The sequence below is a fragment of the Pteropus alecto genome, unplaced genomic scaffold, assembly GCF_000325575.1.
Source record: "Pteropus alecto unplaced genomic scaffold, ASM32557v1 scaffold77, whole genome shotgun sequence".
In the NCBI taxonomy this organism is placed as follows: Eukaryota; Metazoa; Chordata; class Mammalia; order Chiroptera; family Pteropodidae; genus Pteropus; species Pteropus alecto.
This window is the reverse complement of record NW_006440820.1, coordinates 1,660,138-1,680,594: the sequence shown is the minus strand read 5'-3', so window position 1 is coordinate 1,680,594 and position 20,457 is coordinate 1,660,138. Positions and strand designations below refer to the sequence as shown.

The window sequence follows — 20,457 nt, the reverse complement described above, 5'->3', positions numbered from 1 at the left end:
TACTTACAAATGATTAAGAGTTAAGCAGACTACAGATGAACATGTCATCCATAAAATGTAGCTACTAAAAAAGTATTCATGACCCAAATTAATAAAGTATAACATATAAATCAACACCAATAATCAGCTCAGCAAGGCCTACTCTGACCAGATCTCTTATCATCGGTTCTGAGTGCCACATTTTAACAGGTGGTGATAACAGAGGACTACAAGTTTGGTGAAGAATGGAAAAACTATCATATAAAACTTACTTTAATTAAGTTTAGCTGAGGAGACTCATTAAAGATGTGGTAGCTTTATTGCTCAAATATTTAAAAAGCTGTCACTTGAGAGAGAAGATTAATTGCACTTTGAGTAGATCCAGACATCAGACCAATAAATGGGTATAACTTACAAGTCAGTTTAATTTAGTTCAATCAGAAAGGAGAAAAACTTAAATATAACGCCAAAAATTAAACGGACCATCTTTCTTTGGCTCATATCAATGCAAAGAATTAAAAGCATAAATTACTAAACTATTTTAGTGGGAGTCAGAAAGGAGACATCTTCCTTTGGATACAATTCTGAGCTACATTTTTTAAAGATTCTTTGGATGGGCTTCTATGATATAAGCATACAATGTGTAATATTATAATAACATTTCTACATGTATGTATATGAGTGCATCTTGACAATTCCATGATTAGTTTATTCACTCTGAATTTCCAGAATAACTTTCTAAATAAACATACTATCCTGATCTGCTCCCCCAAAACCCTAAAAATGTTCGCTTCATTAAAACTGATATCCTTCCCAGAAATATGCCTCATAAATCAAAATTCTTCCCCTTTCTAGACCCTCAGCAATGCCTGACTGCTTTTAAAACACCTTAGAAAATTGAAAGGGTTGGAAGCACCTGAGTCTAAACCATGTTTTGAAATCTCAACACACCACAATATTTTAAATAAGGGAAGTTACACTTAAAATGATAAGCTTAAGTATTACTGATAAGATCTTAATGACATATCTATTCGTGAACTTATATATCAAACTTCTATAGTTTTCTTTTTAATAGCATTTATTTTTGAAGTTAAAACTTACACATCACCAATTCTAAAGGGTATGCTATAGTGAAGTCTTACTCCCAATCCTGACCCCAGCCACCCAGTTACCTTTCCCAGAAGCATCACATGTTAAAAAAAAAAAAACTACTATATTCATGATTATTTTGTACAGATGCAAGCACATTAATTATCCCCATTTGACCTTTAATATTTACGTACTTATATAAACACTGTTCTGTAGCTTGCTTCAGAGTTTAGGTATCTCTAACATTCTTTCTCTTCTCCTTCTCTGTTAATAGAATCCCTAAATTTAAGTAGGCATGTTTACACGGAATACTGAGATTCCCCAGCCATCCTTGTAAGTGTGGCACAGTTAAGTTCTGGCCAGCATGCACTGCTTCAACCCCACCTCCCCTAGCTGGAATCACCCTGATGGTAAAAGACACAAGCTGAGGGTGAAGAGTAGGGAAACTGAAGCCCAAGTTCCTGGAACAGTAGAGTTCCAGAGCAGCCTGGAACTGACTGCCTCTGAGAATTCTTTTTATTTAAGAGAAAAGGAGTATGTAATAAAGAAGGATGTAGCCCTCTTTCCTTCCTTTAAAAAAGGAAAAAAAAAAAAAAAAAAACCAGAAGCCTTAGAAGATCAAAAAGATGCTATGCGGAGAGGTAACATAGCATGATAGTATAGAAACCAGATAGCTAATTTATATTTAATTGAATTTTCTAAGTTGTTGATATTTAGACTAAGGTAAGAAAGGAAATTGGAACTTGTCATGATAAGATTGGTGGGGGCGGCGGGGAGAATTGGTCCAGGCAGAGGAAACAGATAGTGCAAATGCCCCAAAGTAAGAAACCAGTTTAGCAAAAAAAAAAAAAAAACAACCCAGCAGCCTAATGAAATAATCATTAACACATACAAGAGGAGTAACGGGAAGAAAAAAGAAATCTAGGTAATTATCACCCATACCTAACATTTTAGAGAAGATACAAGAACTGTTACTCTACCCTACCTCCTTCACTCCAATTTTCAACTAATATACATCACCTTTTATTTGCATCACAATGAAGTCAATTTAACAATATTTAAGCATATCAGTCCCAATCCTGGATTTCTCGGTCTCTCTGGACCCACTACTCTGCATGCAGTGGATGTTCTGGATGCTAATGAGTAAGGCAAGCATCATTCAATAAACTATCACTATCCCTTAAGCACCATTCTCTTCAAATAAACTATTGAAAGTGCTTTGCTACTGAAAAATATTCCACAGAACTACACTACTGAAATCAAACTAGATAATTCAGTATTAGTAATCCAAGTGTTGACAGCTAATATTTGAACTCTTGATATGTATCATGTACCATTCTAAGCACTTTACATATACTTATTCATTTAATCCTCACAATTACTCCTTGAGATAAAGAGATCCTACTTCAGAGATTAGGAAAATTGAGGAATAGAGAAAGTAAATCCTGTGTCCAAGGTCACAGGGCTACAAAGCAGCAGAGGCTGGATTCAAACAGTATGGCTCCAAAGCTTCTGAGCAGTTAAGGTGTTCAACTAGGGCCATGCCTAAGGACCTAAAGTCATTTTCAAGAAAGAGGACCTCTATAAGCCACTCTTCCTCTTACACTCCTATACATCGGCTCCTTCCACAACTGTACTTCCACACAAGCAGAAAAGCAACACATAAGATCGCCACTTCCTGCTCCCACCATCCCACAGGAAGATTTAGCCTCAGTTCTTTACCATGTTTTCTCACCTTATTTTAAATCATATAAAAAGCAATCATTATTCAAAAAGACACACACATCCAAATCAAAACAAATCAGCAACAAAATAAACCAACCAAAAAAAATAATAAACGAGTTACCATAATTAAAAGCTACCTGTGACAGAAAAACACTACTGCTCATATATATATTACACCAGTTCAGACAAAATGTGGTGTATATCAGGGAAACATTAAATGGCTTCACCCTACTTCTTTGTATCTTCTGAAGTGTATGTATCTCCTTAAGTTTACCTAATGTTATTTTCTCTCTTTAGTACATTTACTAAAGAAAGGCCAAATACAGCTGCAACAAAACAAAGCACACTAGGCGATACTGTCTCAACCATTTTGCTAGTTTACTACTAACTCTAAAACCTTTATTGTTGATGCTTGCAGCCAGACTAATGAAATCTACATTAGCACACATGCACATATACATACCCATGGCCAACACTGAATTTAAAAAAAGACTGTTGTATCAAAACAGCTAAGTTATTTTCCAAATAATTTTTTCCATATCATGCTAAATGTAACACTGTGCAGATGAGGTATAATCGAGTACATTATTTACTTATTTATAAAGCCTCATTCGAATTAGGCATGTGAATTAAATCTTCAATAATCTTTAAATTAACATATATTTAAATTTTGGAGGTAAGGAGAGAATGAGGTAGAATCTCAGCAGAGTGACTTCTATGAATAAAGCCCAGAGTAATCCTGTGATCTCCCATGTAAAGCAGTAGGCATTACATCCTGCTTTTTACCTCATTTGTTTTCTACTGCACAGGGTCTATTATTTATCTAGAGGTAGACAGAGACAATCTCACAAGCACTCATTCTCCATCATTTCAGCTGTACAAATTTAATTCAGAGTTCTAAAAATATACAACCAGAAAGAAAGCCATCTACGATAAAATTATGTACACCAAATCTTAATGAAGTTAAAAAACTATATCTATAATGCCTGCTATAACCTAGATATTTGCTATAATATATGCAGTTCGAATTAATATTTTTGGTAGCAAAGTATGCATTCATTTGCCTTACACACATTTCTAAAATAATACATGCACAAAAAAAGGAAGGAGTGAGCACTTCATTGGGGGAGAGAGAGGAAGACAAATGTATGAGGATCATGAGCTCCACTGAAAATAACCTGCTTTGATTTATTAAATAAATGAACAATCCTAAAACTATAGAGACTGCAACATAGTAAAGGCCCCTCCCCAAAGACAGTGCTTTAAAAAAAAAAAAAACTTTTTAACCAATCTGAATATACTCTTTTAGACTTTTCTTTATATATATACAAACAGTACAAATCTTTGTATGCAGTTTTATAAACAATTTCTTTAGATATATTTACTGCTTACCATGTCAAAACATATAGAACTATATTAACAACTACATAGCATTTTATTGAAGTTAAGCCATAATTCGTTTCTCGAAGCATATCTGTTAACCAAATTTTTATTATTATTACCCAATGAATATAATTTGGCCAACTTATATTTCTTTAAGTTCCTCATAGTTAAATGGAAAGCACAATTTAAGCTTCTGATAATCTCACCAGCAATGCTCATTTCTAGTTATTTGATTACTTACTTTCCCCCAAATATCTATTAGCTGTTTATAGCTTCTTTCATGAACTATCAATCTGTTCACAGATTGTGCACATTTCTCTAATGGATAATGAAGTTTTTTTCCTAAATAATTTGTCAGATGCTCTTTATATATAATATTGTTACAAAATATCTCTTCCAAGTTTGCATTTGATCATGAATTCTTTAGAGTTTTTGATATAAAAGGTTCCCTATTTTCTCAAAACCAACCACCACTTCCTTTACAGTATATTTTAGGTTCAGAATTAGAAAATCCCAAGCCTTTGACCTGATAAACATTCACCAATATTTTCTAGTGTAAAGAAAGAACCTAATTCCATTTTTCTTTGCTGTGTAATATTGTACTGGCCTAGTATGATTCGGGATCTGTAATTCCCCCCCTTCCCCATGAATTTAAAAAAAAAAAAAAAAACATACACGCACAGCTCTATTTGAGATTTATATTCTACACCCGATCTGTAATTCCCCCCCTTCCCCATGAATTTAAAAAAAAAAAAAAAAAACATACACGCACAGCTCTATTTGAGATTTATATTCTACACCCAAAGCTTTCCAACAAATGTACTAAGAATTGGTTATTGGAGTGCTAAGACATAGATAGCATCAGCCTCTGGGGCTGCCAGGCAAAAAAAAATAAAAAACAGCCATGGTGCCAGGGCAGCCTGAACCTCTCAGCCTGAGAGCCCTTGTGTATGTACCATCACCAATTTTAAGTGACTTCGACAGTTATCGTGGTAATTAGTACAAACTACCACTTTTCCATGCATGCCATAAAATGAAAAGAGTTGGGAAGTACTTCCACTTCAGGCCTCCTTGGACAGCCACTCTACTGAAAACCAAAATATGTCAGACAAAACACAGTGTCAGTGGAAATAACACAAGGTTCTTCATGTGAAGGTTACCTAGCAAGAAAGTTAGGATGGGCTTGCGGAGTGGGATAGATGAGAACTTAGAGAGGCAGAGGTACAGTATTGAAACAACTTTTGTACTGAGGAACATTTTGAAAGCTTGTGTGAACCTGAGTGTTGGGTTTAGAGGCCTAATTCAGGGCACAGAGCAAAAGTCTGCGGCCCCCCAAGGAGAGTCAAATATGACACCTTCCCACAACACTGAGACCTCAATGGGCTACACCTTCGATCTAAGTGTAAATTAAAATATTAATAATTTTTTTAGCTATATTTTAAAATTGGTCTTGAGGGACAAAGAAAATTGCCCATCCCATAATGGCAATGATTGGAGAAGAAAATCTCCAGAGTATTTGTAACCAAAAGCCTGAATTCACTTGACCTAGGGAAGATGTATAAACTTAAGGCAAAAGTTTAACTATACATAGTCCTCAACTAATAGTAATCCAAAGTATAGGCCAAAATCAAGCACACTACTATCATATCCCTGGCCTAAAGAAATTACCATGACTCCCAAGAAAATAAGTTGTTCATATTCAAAAAGTCACCAACCATGGAAAGGACAAACAGAGCAAAGAAGGTGATCAATACATGAATACATTAAAATGAATATTGTTTAATAAAATTTTAATCTCAGCAAATACAAATGGAATGGTAAAATTGGTTTAAAAAATCATGAACAGATTTTTTAAAATCAAGATTTATGCAATTTTTTAGACATATCTAAAATATAATATTTACAAGATTTAAAGAAAAAAGAAAAATACTACACAAATGTAACCAAAAGAAAGTTGGCACTGTACCACATACCATGAATTATAATAAAGATATAGAAATGAGAACTGGTGCATGAATACAAATATTTAGCAAAAGAATAAAAAGCTCAGAAAGACACCTTAATATAACAAACTTATAACAAAATGGGAAAACAATATCCTAACCAAAAAATGGTGGTGAGCCAATAGGTTATTTCTAAGATAGGGGAAAAACATGGGGTGGGGGGATTTAGATTCCTATACCAGATGGATCAAAGATCTAAATGTAAAAGGCAAAACTATCTAAATCTTTTAGAAGAAAATATAGCAAAATGTCTTTGATATCAGGAGAGGGCAGGATTTCTTTCAAGTTAAGATGAAAAATGCAAATCATGAAAAAGCAGCTTGACAGATTAATTCGACTGTATTAATTCAGACCACACAAGTATAGAGGCAAGTCACAAACTGGGAAAATAGACTTGCAACATATATAGTGACAAGGCATTCATATTCAGAATATATGAATCTCCTAAGAATCAATAAGAAAAAACACTCCATTAAAAAAAACAGTCTACGGCCACACTACCCTGAACGAGCCCGATCCCGGAAGCTAAGCAGGGCCAGGCCTGGTTAGTACTTGGATGGGAGACCACCTAGGAAGACGAGGTGCTGTAGGCATAAAAAATAAAAAACTAAGGGATTGTAAACTGATAAGGTCCTTGCCATCTGTGAGGTCAACCAAGGGTTGCCTCGCTTTAAAAAAATACATACATACATACATACATACATACATACATACATACATACATACATACATACATACATACATACATACATACATACATACATACATACATACATACATACATACATACATACATACATACATACATACATACATACATACATACATACATACATACATACATACATACATACATACATACATACATATATACGTACTGAGGAAAATTTGAAATGCCATTATAACCTATAAATTGCAAGAGTGAGAAATAAAGCAAAACAATCAAATTATTTGCTGATTATTCAATAAAGAGCAAGAAACAGGCAGTTACATTACCCACTCCTTAGCTACTTCACAAGGGCTCACGTTTCTTAAACCACTAGAAGGTAACTCTGCTCCAGCCTATCATAACTATAAAGTTTTCCAATATGACTCTGTAAGGTTTTTAACTCAGGAATTTAAAGAGTTAATGTATCAAGCAAATTCAAGTATCTCTCATTATTAATGACTCTTTTAACAATCTGTTCCACTAATTTAAAAAAGTTAATCGGAAAACCAGTTCTAAAAGCATATTTTTACCAATAATCTGAATTTAAAAGAAAACTGCCTTAACACTATTCATTTAAAATATTTTCATATAAAATGTAAAATATGAAAATGACCATGTAAAATACCATTTAAGTCTCTAATAAGCTCATATTCAAATTTCTATTTTAAATCATCAAATTTACAAATTTGATAGTTACAAATACATTGAAATAAATATCAACCAACTAGTCTCAGGAGAAACCTTAAATCTAGCATCTCCAAAGACATACTTTTGATTTACTAGAATGACATACTTCTTGACATCTCAATCTTCCATTCTATATGAATTTTGAGATTTAAAATTCTTAAGTCTTTGGACTTCTGCTTCCAGCCAAGATGGACCAAATGTATTCCTGAATGATATAACTAAAAAACCAGAGAAAATGTGTGAAACAAAGGTTTTCAGTTGTTAGGTATCAGGGAACACACGACAGTAATCCTCAAGAAACAGAAAACAAAGGATATAAGCCATAAATTATCCCAAGCTTATTGTCTAGAAAGACTTTTCAGGCTGCAGCACAGGTATGGGGAATTTTCTTGCCCGAATCAATACAAGCTGGAAAAAAGTGAAACATCTTTACAGTTTCTGAAAGGAAAATAAATTTGTCAACCTACAATCCTGTACTCAGCAAAAATACTTTTTGAAAAAGGTGAAAATACACTTTTCCAGATATATGAAAGCTGAAAGAATTCAACACCAGCAGACCTACAGTCTGAGAGATGTTTTAAAAAATCTCCGACAAAAGGATAATCATACCAGATGAAAATCTTGATGCAGAACACAGAACGAAGACTGCCGGAAATGAAAACTGCACAGGTAATTATACAAGATATTTTTCTTACTTTTTAAATGTCTCCTTAAAACACAATTGACCCAAAATATCTACCAGGGGAACAAAAACAAAAACCTCCTCTAACTGATAAGCAAGTTCAGTGAGGTCACAGGATACCAGATCGACATACAAAAAATAAATTGTCTTTCTATGTACTAACAATGAATAATTAGAAATAAAATTTTTAGAATAGCATTTATAATAGCTCTAAAAATATTAAATATATAGGTATAATTCTACCAAAGTATTTCAGCAGAATCCATATGCTGAAAACTACAAAACACTGATGAAAAATTCAAAGACCCAAATAAAGTACAGAGATACCATGTTCCTGAATGAATTGGAAAACCCAACAGCATTGAAAATCTCTCTAATTAATTTATAGATTTTATGCAATTCCAATAAAAAATCCCAGCATTTGGACTGCTGTTTGTCTCTGAATTGTCCAATATTAATAAGAATTCTGCTAAATCTATTTAGCCAGAATCCCCCATCCTCTGTCATCTCCTAGAGATGTCAGATCACCCTGGCCCGCCTTCAGCAACTGACTTCCACTCTGATCCTTGGCTATAAAGTCCCATTTACCCATGCTGTATTCAAAACTGAATCCAATCTCTCTCCTCCACTGCGGTAGTCCCTATACCTATCTTGACAGTCCCATTGAATAAAGTCTGCCTTACCATTTTTAATAAGCGTCATAAATAATTTTTTCTTCGATGTTTAGTTTATAAGATCTATGCCAAAATAATTCTTTTTTTTCCTGACTCATCTGTATAGGACTTATTCTCTTGTAGAATGCTAATATACATACAAAATTAGTTGCTCCATGTCACCCCACCAACAACAACAACATGGATAGCTCTATCACTTCTCTCTCTGGCTGGAAACTAATTCTCATTCATCTATCTACCCTCAAGTCACATGGTAGGGTTGTCATTCAAAATCATCAGAGATTCCTTAATTGACTTAGGCTATCTTAGTAATTTCACCAAAGAGAAAAATGTAAGAATGGGAAGAAACTGATTTTTTTTCTATGAAGGTGACATCAAATAATAAACTGCCTGAGTCGACATGCAGTTCCCACACCTAGGGACACAAGTTTTCAGACAGACCAAGGCCATCACCATGAGTTTTCATAATACCAAGTTATAAAGACAATACTAAAAGTTGTGGAAGATTGAAAAGTTTTTAAATATTGGACTGTATACAAGATGGCTCACCCCAAACACAGAAAGCTAGAAGGCAAAGAAACAATGATTTCAAAATGCAAGGAAAATTATTTCCGACATAATATTCTATGCTAGAGAAACTCTCAATTGAGAAGGCAGAAGAACAGAGAAAAAGAAGGCACCCAAGATACAGAGCTCCAACACAGGGGCTCCAATACTTCTCTCAAAGATGATGGAAAGCCAAACAATAAAAGAAAATAGAGCAGCAGGAAAGATTTAGGGTAATTTAGATTTAGGGAAATTATCCAGAACTGATAGATTATACAGCGTATTTTAAAAAGAGAAAAAAGTATTCAAAAGTTGTTTGGCAAAAATTAGTGACAGGATCCTATAGCAAACTTAATAAAACTTATTGGCATGCTTCTTGGCTTACCGTAATAAACACTGTTTATTAACTTATCCCAAGGCTATTATACTAGAAAGACAAAGAAAGAGAAAAGATGATTTTTAAAAATCAACTTTATCCTCCACACTAGAAAGTCAACAGAATGTAAATGTAGAAATCGGGAGGAAGTGACACAGAAACAGCAGTATAATCTTTTTAGAAATATGGAGGTAAATACCAAAAGTAACACTAAGCACTGAAGGTGGTATCTCAGAAGAACAGTGGAGAATTCTGTTTTTCATTATGTGCCTTGTAAAACCACCTGAGTTTTCTTTTTTTCTTTAACTGTGTATGTGTTTTCTTAATTTAAAAAAAAAGAAAAAGAAAAAACAACACATGGATAAGACATATGAATAAGGGGCTTAAAAATACTTACAATTAAATGGGGTGGGGGAGGTTGTGGGACTAAATGAAATAAGTAGGTATATTTAGCTGAATAAACTCTCGAAGTGATTGTACCATCTTACATTTCTACCAAAACAGTATGAGAGTTCTAATTCTTCCTTATCTTTGCCATTTGGTATGATCACTATAATAATTTTAGACATTCTAATGTGTGTGCAGTGGTGTATCATCCTCATATGCATGAAATTTTTTAAATGTTAACAACAGTTATCTGGGTGGTAGTTTGTGGGCATTTTATATTTCCTTTATACTTTAGAGAGAAAAAAGGAAGCTAAGAAGGGGGTGGTATAGATAAAGGAAATTCAACAAGCTTCAAAAGCACTTCTCAGTAAGTGAATACTTTGAAATACTTGTTCTTTTCTTTCGATGCTATACCTTTGAAGCAATTTTTTACTGTGATTTAATAGAAATATCTGAGACTGTTCTTTGAAAAGAGATGTGGGGAGAGGAAATGTTGTCTTTCTTTTAAAGTTTTAAATTTTTCTATTTTGGAATTTGCAACAGCAGTTCACAACTGACAGCTGTATATACACCTGAATGTCTCACCAGTAAGCTCTCATTTAAACCTCACAACTACCCTGAGATAGTATAGCTTTTAGTATTAATAAACCAAATATTTGAGGAAAGTGAGTCCCTGAGAGATTAGATAACTTGCCTGAGGTCACACAGTAGCAGAACAAGACCAGGCTGAACTCAGTATAACCTCTAATAAGATAACAGGTACCACAACGTAATGGAAATCAATTAAATGAAGAATTTATGAAATAAGCATCAAAATAGATCGTAAATTGTAAGGATAAATAACATTTCATAAAACTTTTATTTATTATATGACTGTGCATGTATACTGAACTACAATGTAAAATACATTACAGTGGATCAAGGTAAAAACATTTTTGAAAAATGCTGTTTTATTATGTTACAGTCCATAGCAACCAGTGTTAAACTCCATAAGCACCTGTATCCTCACATTTTTCATACACTTAGCAGCTTACAAGTTTAGGGATCTTAGAGATACAAGTTATCTCTGAAGTCTCATGTTCTAACTTTAAAATTCATATAAATTTGATTGTTTCCGTAATTTATTTTCATATAAAAACTACCTATCTCCAAAATTCTAAGTAAAACTGACATAGTAAAAATGACAAAAGCTATTTAAGTTTCATAAGCATCTATCTCCTCTCCACCCACTTTAGTATCAAAGGGATATACATACATTCACCCAGTTTGAGTAGGACTAGGTAGAACTGGCTTCTGTTACTTGGTTCACCTCTATCCTCAGAAATGCAATAAATTTTAAGTTACAAAAGTTCTACATTTCTATGGTATTCATGTAGGGTGATACCTACTGTTTCTCTAAACTTCAATGTATTTACAAAATATTCCTGCTCAATTAGAGATTTAAGTTATAAAAATGTCTTTGTCTTACAAATACACGCACGCAAGGGGAATTCAAAAGAAAAACTGAGGAAAGGGCATGAATGGACTATTCTCCAAAGAGGAATTACTACAGACAATAAATGTAGGAGAAATATACTTAATCTCATTAATAATGAAATAAACAGTTAAAACTATAAAATACTGCTCCTTCACCAGTAAGATTGGAAAAATTTAAACTCAGTATTGTCTTATACTGTAAGGAAAGACATTGAAGACATTTCAGTGAAAATGTAGACAATCTTTTTCTGAGACATTTTAAATGTTTTTTCCACTTGACCCAGCAATTTTCCACCTCTAGATATTTATTCTATGCAAAACTGTGTAAAAACACAAATATGTTTACTGCAATACTTAATTTGCCGCTGTACAAAACTGGAAACACAAATCTTTGTCAATGTGGAATTAAATAAATTGCAGTACAACTATACTTGAGGTACCAAACAGTCGTTTTTAAATACAAGAAAGTTGCAAGACAGTAAGTACTGAAGGAGCTTTTTCCTATAAAGTAATGTTAATATATGCGTTGGAAAACAACAGTCCAGACTGGAACAAGTTAGAAGGCTTATAGAAGAGGTTTCTTTAGGAAAATAAAAACTGACCAAGTTCTCCCTCCATCTTGATATCCTGAGAAGCAATTTCGACGATTGGTGAAGAATTAGGGGGTGAATCCAAATTAGTGATAAATACAAAAAAAAATAAACAAAAAGAAAATTATTAAATTCAGGAGAAAGCAAGTGTTGCAGAAAAAAATTATTATATGGCTCAGCCATATAACTAGAGTTTTACACAGTCAATAAGGCAAATGCTGAACACTGAAATTAAGGATACAAGTATAAAGAGTACAGTAGGCCAGTGGGAAAAAAGAAAGCCAAATCTTAACTTTCCAAAGTGGAAAATCAATCAAAAATGCTTAAAACTGGAAAAAAATCTGTAAGATGTAACACAAGCATATTATTTACAAACACGAAAGTAATTATGATCAGCATAAAGAAGTAAAACTTGGGAGAGAAAAATGGGAAAAGGGGGCTAGGGGATATTGTTTTTATAAGCTTTCCTTTAACTTAAATTATATGCATGTACTACTTTGCTAAAATGTAAAGAAAAGGTTAATAGCAAGTCACAGAAAAAAAAAACAACATTAATGGCCAGTAACATGGAGGGGCAGCCCCATTTGTGAGGTTCAATATGCGATAAGATTAATACTTACATAGCATCTATTATGGGCTAGATACTATGTGTTTTAACCCATTTAATTACAACAGCCCTTGACCAAGGTACCATTATTCTCCCATTTTATAGATAGGTAAACTGAGACACAATGATTTGTCCAAGGTCAAACTGCTAGTAAAAGACAAAGTCAGGATTAGAAAACAGGCTGCCTCCAAAGTCTACATGCTTAACCACTATTCTAGAATGACTATAAATTTATTAGGTTGAGAAGAAATAACTAGTTTGGTAAAAGTGGTGTAAAGCAGCCACTCACAGCTAGCTGGTAGAACAACAAATTGGAATAATACTGGAGGGCAAGTAGAAAATATTCATCAAATTTCTCTAAACATGGGCTTTCAAAGTGGTGTAAGTACAAAATGACATAATCTCAATGGAGAATGTCACTATCTACCAAAAATGCAAATGCATGCACATGAATGTGTGTGCATATTGTGTGTGTGTGTGTATATTCATCCTCTTTTAACAGAGCAATTCTAAGTATTCCTACGAATAAACATATACATTGTATAACATATATACAAGATTGTATTTAAACAGAAGATTGAAAACAAACTAAGTATCAAAAGAAATCAGTACACTTACTAGAAATATGAATTCTTGAATCCACTTAGGTAAGTACCCGATGATAACTGAATATATCAACTTGTTTAGACATTATTAAAACATCTTTGAACATTTAACAATGACAGCCTCTAAAGATTTTAAAAAGAGGATTGCTAAAGTCCAGTGATTAAGTCTACACTGGTTCATTGGTGATTCATAGAATTCATTAGTACATTACTGGTTTTGAGAAGTGATAAAACAGAGACAAGTTTTATTTATTACTCTAGAATTTCCAAAATACATTTGGTTCAAGTAATCTTTTTGTTGTAAAAAACAATTAAAATCTAATGGGACAAGTGTTTCATGAAATAAAGATAGAAAGCATGCATTTACCACAAATAAATGTATGGCCTCAAAACTAGAAATACTTGTGCTTGCATTGAGGACACTGATTATATGTGGCACCTGACCTGAATTCTTTCACGCCTACACCATTCCTTCCTCCCTGTCATGGTACATTATACCTCACATACTACCCAAATTTAAGCAAAAAGTCTATAGGATATTCCTAGAGTAAAGGTAAATTAAGAACTATTTTCTATCAAGAAGTGTTCTACATAAGCCGACTGACGGTAAATACGAAATCAAAACTGAAAATGTATTAAGGATTTCTGCTTTAGGCAAGAATGGAATAAAGGGGACCAGATTTACCCAACCACGTTAATAAACCAGGCAAAACATGTGAAACAATGTTTTTAAGACACTAGACAACAAATAACAAGTATAGGGCAGAGATCTCTGAGAAATGAGAAACAAATGAGGTAACCCCTATGATTGCCCCCAACTATCAGCCTTAAGGAATTTCAATGCAACAGCAAAGGTAGGGAAATGCAAGCAAAGTGCAGTCTCCCAGAGTCAAAAAGAAGGGGCTGGCAATTTGGAGAGTGCACAAGGCAGAAAATGAGAGGAAAGAACTGCAGAAAAAGCACTCCAGAGATCTGTGCAGGTTCCCCCTTGAGTCTTCAGACAACACTGAGTACATGAAGGTGAAGAAATTACCCTAGAACCACCTGAAACAAACAAGCGGAAAAATCTATGTGGCTCAAACAGTGCCAAAAATAGTTGCTGTTCCCACAAGCCAGAGTGGAAAAACCTTATAATACAAGGAGCATCCAGAAGAGTCCTCAAGAGTGTATTGCCTCGGTAGGAGGGCAAAATTAGCCCGACTAAAGGCTGCTGTTCTCACCTAACAGTTTAAAAGCAAGCCTCAAAATGATCAAACTATTGCCACTTAGCTTAACTGCATTCTAGAACAAAGCTCAAAAATATTTAAAACAAAATATCTAGAAAACAATGTACAATTCACTGTCTAGTATCCGATCGAAAGTTACCAGGCATGCAATCAATCAAGAAACTGACTCATAAAGAGAAAAACTAATCAAATGAAAAAGTAAACAGAAATGATACATTATAGCATTATTCAAAACTAAATTCAGTATGTTCAAGAAAGTAGAGAAAGCATAAGCATATTAAGGAGAAACAGAAAAGATATAAAAATGACTCAAACAAAAAGTACAATGCCTAAGGTAAAAAAAAAAAATACACTAGATATAATTAAGAGTTTAAATACTGCAGGGAAAAAATAATAATTTTAAGACACAATAAGTCAAATTATTTAAAATGAACCAACGCAAGGAAAAAGACGGGGGCGGGGGGGAAATGAACAGAGCATCAATAAGCGATGGAACAACTTCAGATGGCCTGATATACATATAACTGGAATGCAGGTAGGAGAAAAGAAGAAGGAATAGAAAAATATCTTAAGACATAAGAACAGAAAATTTCCCAAATTTGGTGAAAACTATAAACCCACAAGTCCAAGGAGCTCAACAAATCTCAAGCACAAGAAACAGCTTTATGAATAAAATCCTAAAAGCAGCCAAGGCAGAGGGGTGGGGACACCTTTGTTCCTCCAGAGAACAAAGGATAAGAATGACAGCAAACGTCATAACGTAAGGCAGAAAACAGTGGAGCAACATCTTTATAAAACATTGAAAGGGAAAAAAAAGGTCAACCTGGAATTCTATACCAATTCCATATCTTTCAAAACTATAGGAGAAATATAAATTTTTCAAGACAAAGACTGAAAGATTTAATTACCAGTCAATCTTCACTACAAGAAATGTTGAAGTCCTTCAGACAGAAGGAAAATAACACAAGATGGGATCTACATCTATGCAAAAGAATGAAAAGCAACAGAAATAGTAAATATGTGAGAAAATATAACTTTTTCATGTTTATTTAAATCTCCTTAAATAATTGACTGTTTAAAGAAAAAGTAATAACAATGTACTGTGGTGATGATAAATGTAGAAGTAAAATGAATGACAATGTACTGTGGGGCTGATAAATACAGAAGTAAAATGAATGACATCAATATCACAAAGTCCAAGAGAAATGAAATAGATGTGTACTTTAGTAAGTTTCTTATAATATCTATGAAGATGTGTAATATTACTTGAAGGTAAACTGAATAAATAAGCATGTACACTTTAAACTCTAAAGTAATTACTTAAAAAAACAAGTATAACGAAAATAAGGTAGCCTAAACAACAAAAAAAGAAACCATAAAAACTACTCCATCCGGTAGTTCATTAAAAAGGCAGAAACACAGAAAAAGGAGAAAAAACATGGAACAAGTAAAAAACAAATAGTAAGATGATAGACTGATGTCAAACCAAACGATATCAGTATCACGTTAAATACAAATCATTGAAACACCCCAACTAAAAGGCAGGGATAAGCTAGCTGCTGGTTATGGAACAAGTTGGCATACATTTAACTTCTCCTCTATAAGCAAATACCTGGAAAATTATTCAATAAGCATTAATAAAAACTCTGAAAGCTTCAAAGAAGATGGCAGACTGTCCAGGGACCTCAGGACTTGAGGAAAGGCCACATAGTCAGAGTTCCCTGGGTTTTCTTTTTATCACCCATATTCTCTGAACTGGGCGGTAGAAAGACTAGCAACCCAGAACCAACAGCCATGGAAGAGAAAGAAGGGGGAAATGAATGAAAAATACCACTACCAGTACACAAGCATGCAAGCTAATCTGCCCTTAGCAGCAGAGCTAGAAAGCCCCAGGCTGTTCCAGGTCCCTCCTTCCTCCCCACACTCCCAACCATACACTGGTGGGGGACTTGACTCATTCCCAGAGGCAACAGTAAAGCACAAGGCCAACCCAACTACTGCTCCACAACCGGCACACCAACAGATGATCTGATCCACCTGCAGCAGTGGATTCACATCTAGAATATACAAAGAACTTACAAAACTCAACATTTAAAAAATATTAGAAAATGGATGAAGGACACAGACATTCTACCAAAGAGGATATACAGATGGCAAATAAGCACATGAAAAGATAGTCAACTGCATTCACTGAGACAAATGCAAACTAAACACAAAGTGAGTATATACCTACCAAAATGACTAAAAAAAATGTATTGATAATACCAAATGCTGGAGAATTTGCAGAGAAAGTAATCACTTATACATTGCTGGTGGGAATGTAAAATGGCACTGGCACAGACACTCCGGAAAACAGTTTGGCAGTTCCCTTGAAATCTAAAATTGGACTTACCATACAATCCATGCTCTTGGATATTCATCCCAGAGAAATGAAAACTTTATTTTCATGCAGAAATGTGCATGCAAGTGTTCAGAACAGTTTTACAATAGCCAAAAAACTGGAAAATTTACCAATGTCCTTCAATGGATGAATGGTTGAACAAATTGTGGTATATCCATACCATGGAATACTACTGAGAATAAAAAGGAACAGACAACTGATATACACAATTATCTGGATGAACCACAAAGGAATTATGCCAATTGCAGAAGGATGCATGCTACATGATTCCATTTATAAAACATTCATGATATATTACAGAGGTGGCGAACAGACAATTGATTCCCAGGAGTCAGAGGTGGGAGGAGGGGAAAGTATAGCTATAAAGACAGCACAAGGGAATCAGTCTTGTGATTGTGGCATTAAGTATCCTGATTGTGGTTGTGGTTACATGAAATTACACAATTAAATTGCAAAGTTACGCATGTACACACACACAAAATTGAGTACATATATATCTGGTGAAATCTGAATAAGCTCTGTGGATTATACCACTGTCAATTTCCTGGTCTTGATCTTGTACTATATCAGCAAGATATTAACACTGAGGGAAGTTGGGTGGACAGATACATCGGACCTCCCTATATATTTCTTTGTAACTTCCTATAAAACTGTAATTATTTTGAAATGGTAAGTTCTAGGAAAAAAGTTAAAAGAAAAAGGCAGAGATTATCAGTTAGGTATAAAAAGCAAGACCCAACTATATGCCACCTATAAGAAATTCTCTTTAAATATAAAGACACAAATAGATTAAAAACTAAAAGATAGAAAACAATATACCAAGCTAACACTAATCAAAAGAAAACTAGAAAAATTATATTAAAATCAGAGTGGATTTCAGAGCAAAAACTATGAGGTCAGGAATAAAGAGAGGGTCATTTATTTTATAAAAACAAAAGGATCACTCCATCAGGAAATTATTAAAATCCTAAGCATTTATCCACTTAATAAAAGAACTTCAAAATATATTAACCAAAAACGACATAACTAAAAGGAAAAAGACAAAACTACAGTTATAGTGAAAGATTTCAACAACTCCCTTTCAATGACTGATAGCAATAGACTTACAATAAGTAGGGTAGAGAAGACTTGAGGAATGCAATCAACCAAGTTGACCTAATTGACATTTATGCCAAAGAATACACATCCTTTTTCAAGAACACGGAAACCGCTCAGCAACACAGACCACATTCTAAACCGTAAAGCAACTTTTAAAAATTTGGAAGTATTCAAATCATACAAAATATATTCTGATCAAAAAAAATTAAATCAATAATATTTGGGAAATCCTCAATACCTAGATACTAATCCCCTAACACATTTCTTTAAAAACCCATGGGTCAAAGCAAAAATTAAAGGACAAATTTTAAAGTATTTTAAATGAACGTAAATGAAAATATAAAATATCAAAATCTGCGCAATGAAGCTAAAGTAGTGCTTTAATATAGAAGACATTATCTCCTATGCAGAATTCCAAATAATTTATGTAGATACTCGACCCTAAAAAATGGGGTTGGGAGGATATCTTTCATATACTGTGATGGAAATGCTACTTTATCTCTGTGATCTTCCTCCAAAAAAACCATAACCTCAATCTAATCATGAGAAAAACATGAGACATATACCAATAGAGGTACAACCTACAATATACCTGACCAATAATCTTCAAAACTAAGGTCATCAAAAACAAGGGAAGTCTGAGAAAACGACACAGCCAAGAGGAGCCCAGGGACATGACAACTAAATATAAGGTAGTATCCTGGATGGGATCCTGGAACCAGAAAAGGACATGGCATAAAAACTAAGGAAACCAATATAAACTATGGAATTTAACTAATAACATATCAATATTGGTTCATTAATAGGAAAAAACATTATATTAATTTAAGATATTAATAAGAGAAACTGAGTGTAGGAACTCTCTGTACTATCTTCTCAACTTTTCTGTAAATCTAAAACTTCTAAAAAATAAAGTCTATTAAGAAAAAAATTATACTACACCTCGGAAAACTTCAATTCTCCTTGCCTAAAGTAATTTCCCCTTTCTATGATTTGTCACAGCATACTGTACTGTTCGTGACATACCTCTCTAACTTTTATAAAAGTTACATTATGGCTCAAATCATGAACCATAAATCTTTGTAAATTGCCAAATATACTAATTACCTAAATATACTGCCTTTCTCCTAGTATGTAAAGCTTAAATGGCTAACTCAGGATTCTGAGATGCCTTTCAACTGTTGATTTCTTTTTAAATTATTTAGCTTATCAGCTTAAACTGATAATTCTTCAAGTACATAAAAACTGCAGGGTTACAGTAACACAAAATGAGATTTGACTGATATTGTATAAATCAGTGTCTTTCAAACTGGGGTCCATATGTATTCTTTGGGGTCCTAGACATCCTTATTGAAGATTTTTAATTGCATCTTTTAATTTCTATGATAATTTAGAAATGTCTGATGAAACTCTCTCAATTATATTGATGACCCAAGTCCAAATACTGACATACAATGCTAACTCTCACATTTACCTTCACAACTACACTGATGCCAAGCAAAGCTACTTTTAATAGCAAATTCTTCAATCTCCAAAAGTGAAAACCAAATGAAACAATGTACAAAATACAAGAGGGTTTCACACAAGTTCCAATAAACAAAAACTGTAGGAGAATGAAGTCAAGCAATACACAGTAGAACAGGCATGTCAAAAGAACTTGAAATGTCATAACCCTAATATCAAGTGATTCACTCTGACAAAATAACAACATCCACTACTGCATTAGTGTTAATTTTTGTAGTGGCTTTAGTCTGGTTATTTATAACTGTAATCTGTTTTCTAGCTGCAGCAAAGATATGTATAAGGAATTTACTCAGAGATGTTTGAACAAATTTAAGTAATATTTTAATAAAAATAAACCAAGCCAATAATCTCTGCAAGAATTTTTTTCTGCATTACATTTACCTTGGCATGAAATGCTATTACATTCACTCAAGAGAAAAGCCAGTTTACTTTAGGTTGCCCAAAGGCACACTAATACAGATACTACTTCGTACTTTAATATTTCTACTATTTAAACATTTAACTTTAAAGGCAAACTTAAATTTTGAACATTGCTAGAACATAAAATTTTGATTTACCTAGACATTATTAACTAAACTAAAAATTTTTTAAACATATTAAAAATAAAACTCAAGTATACTTAACAAGCATGAGTTTAAGTCCCAGGTTCACTATTTGATAACTATGTAATCTTAATGAAGCCACTTAAAA

The 20,457-nt window shown here is 33.5% G+C and overlaps 1 protein-coding gene and 1 pseudogene across 1 annotated transcript in view; one reads left to right on the top strand and one right to left on the bottom strand.

Moving 5' to 3' along the window:
* Nucleotides 1-20,457, bottom strand: part of KDM6A (lysine demethylase 6A) — a 198,137-nt gene that overhangs the window by 149,238 nt on the left and 28,442 nt on the right.
* LOC112484751 lies at nucleotides 6,664-6,772 on the top strand (annotated as a pseudogene).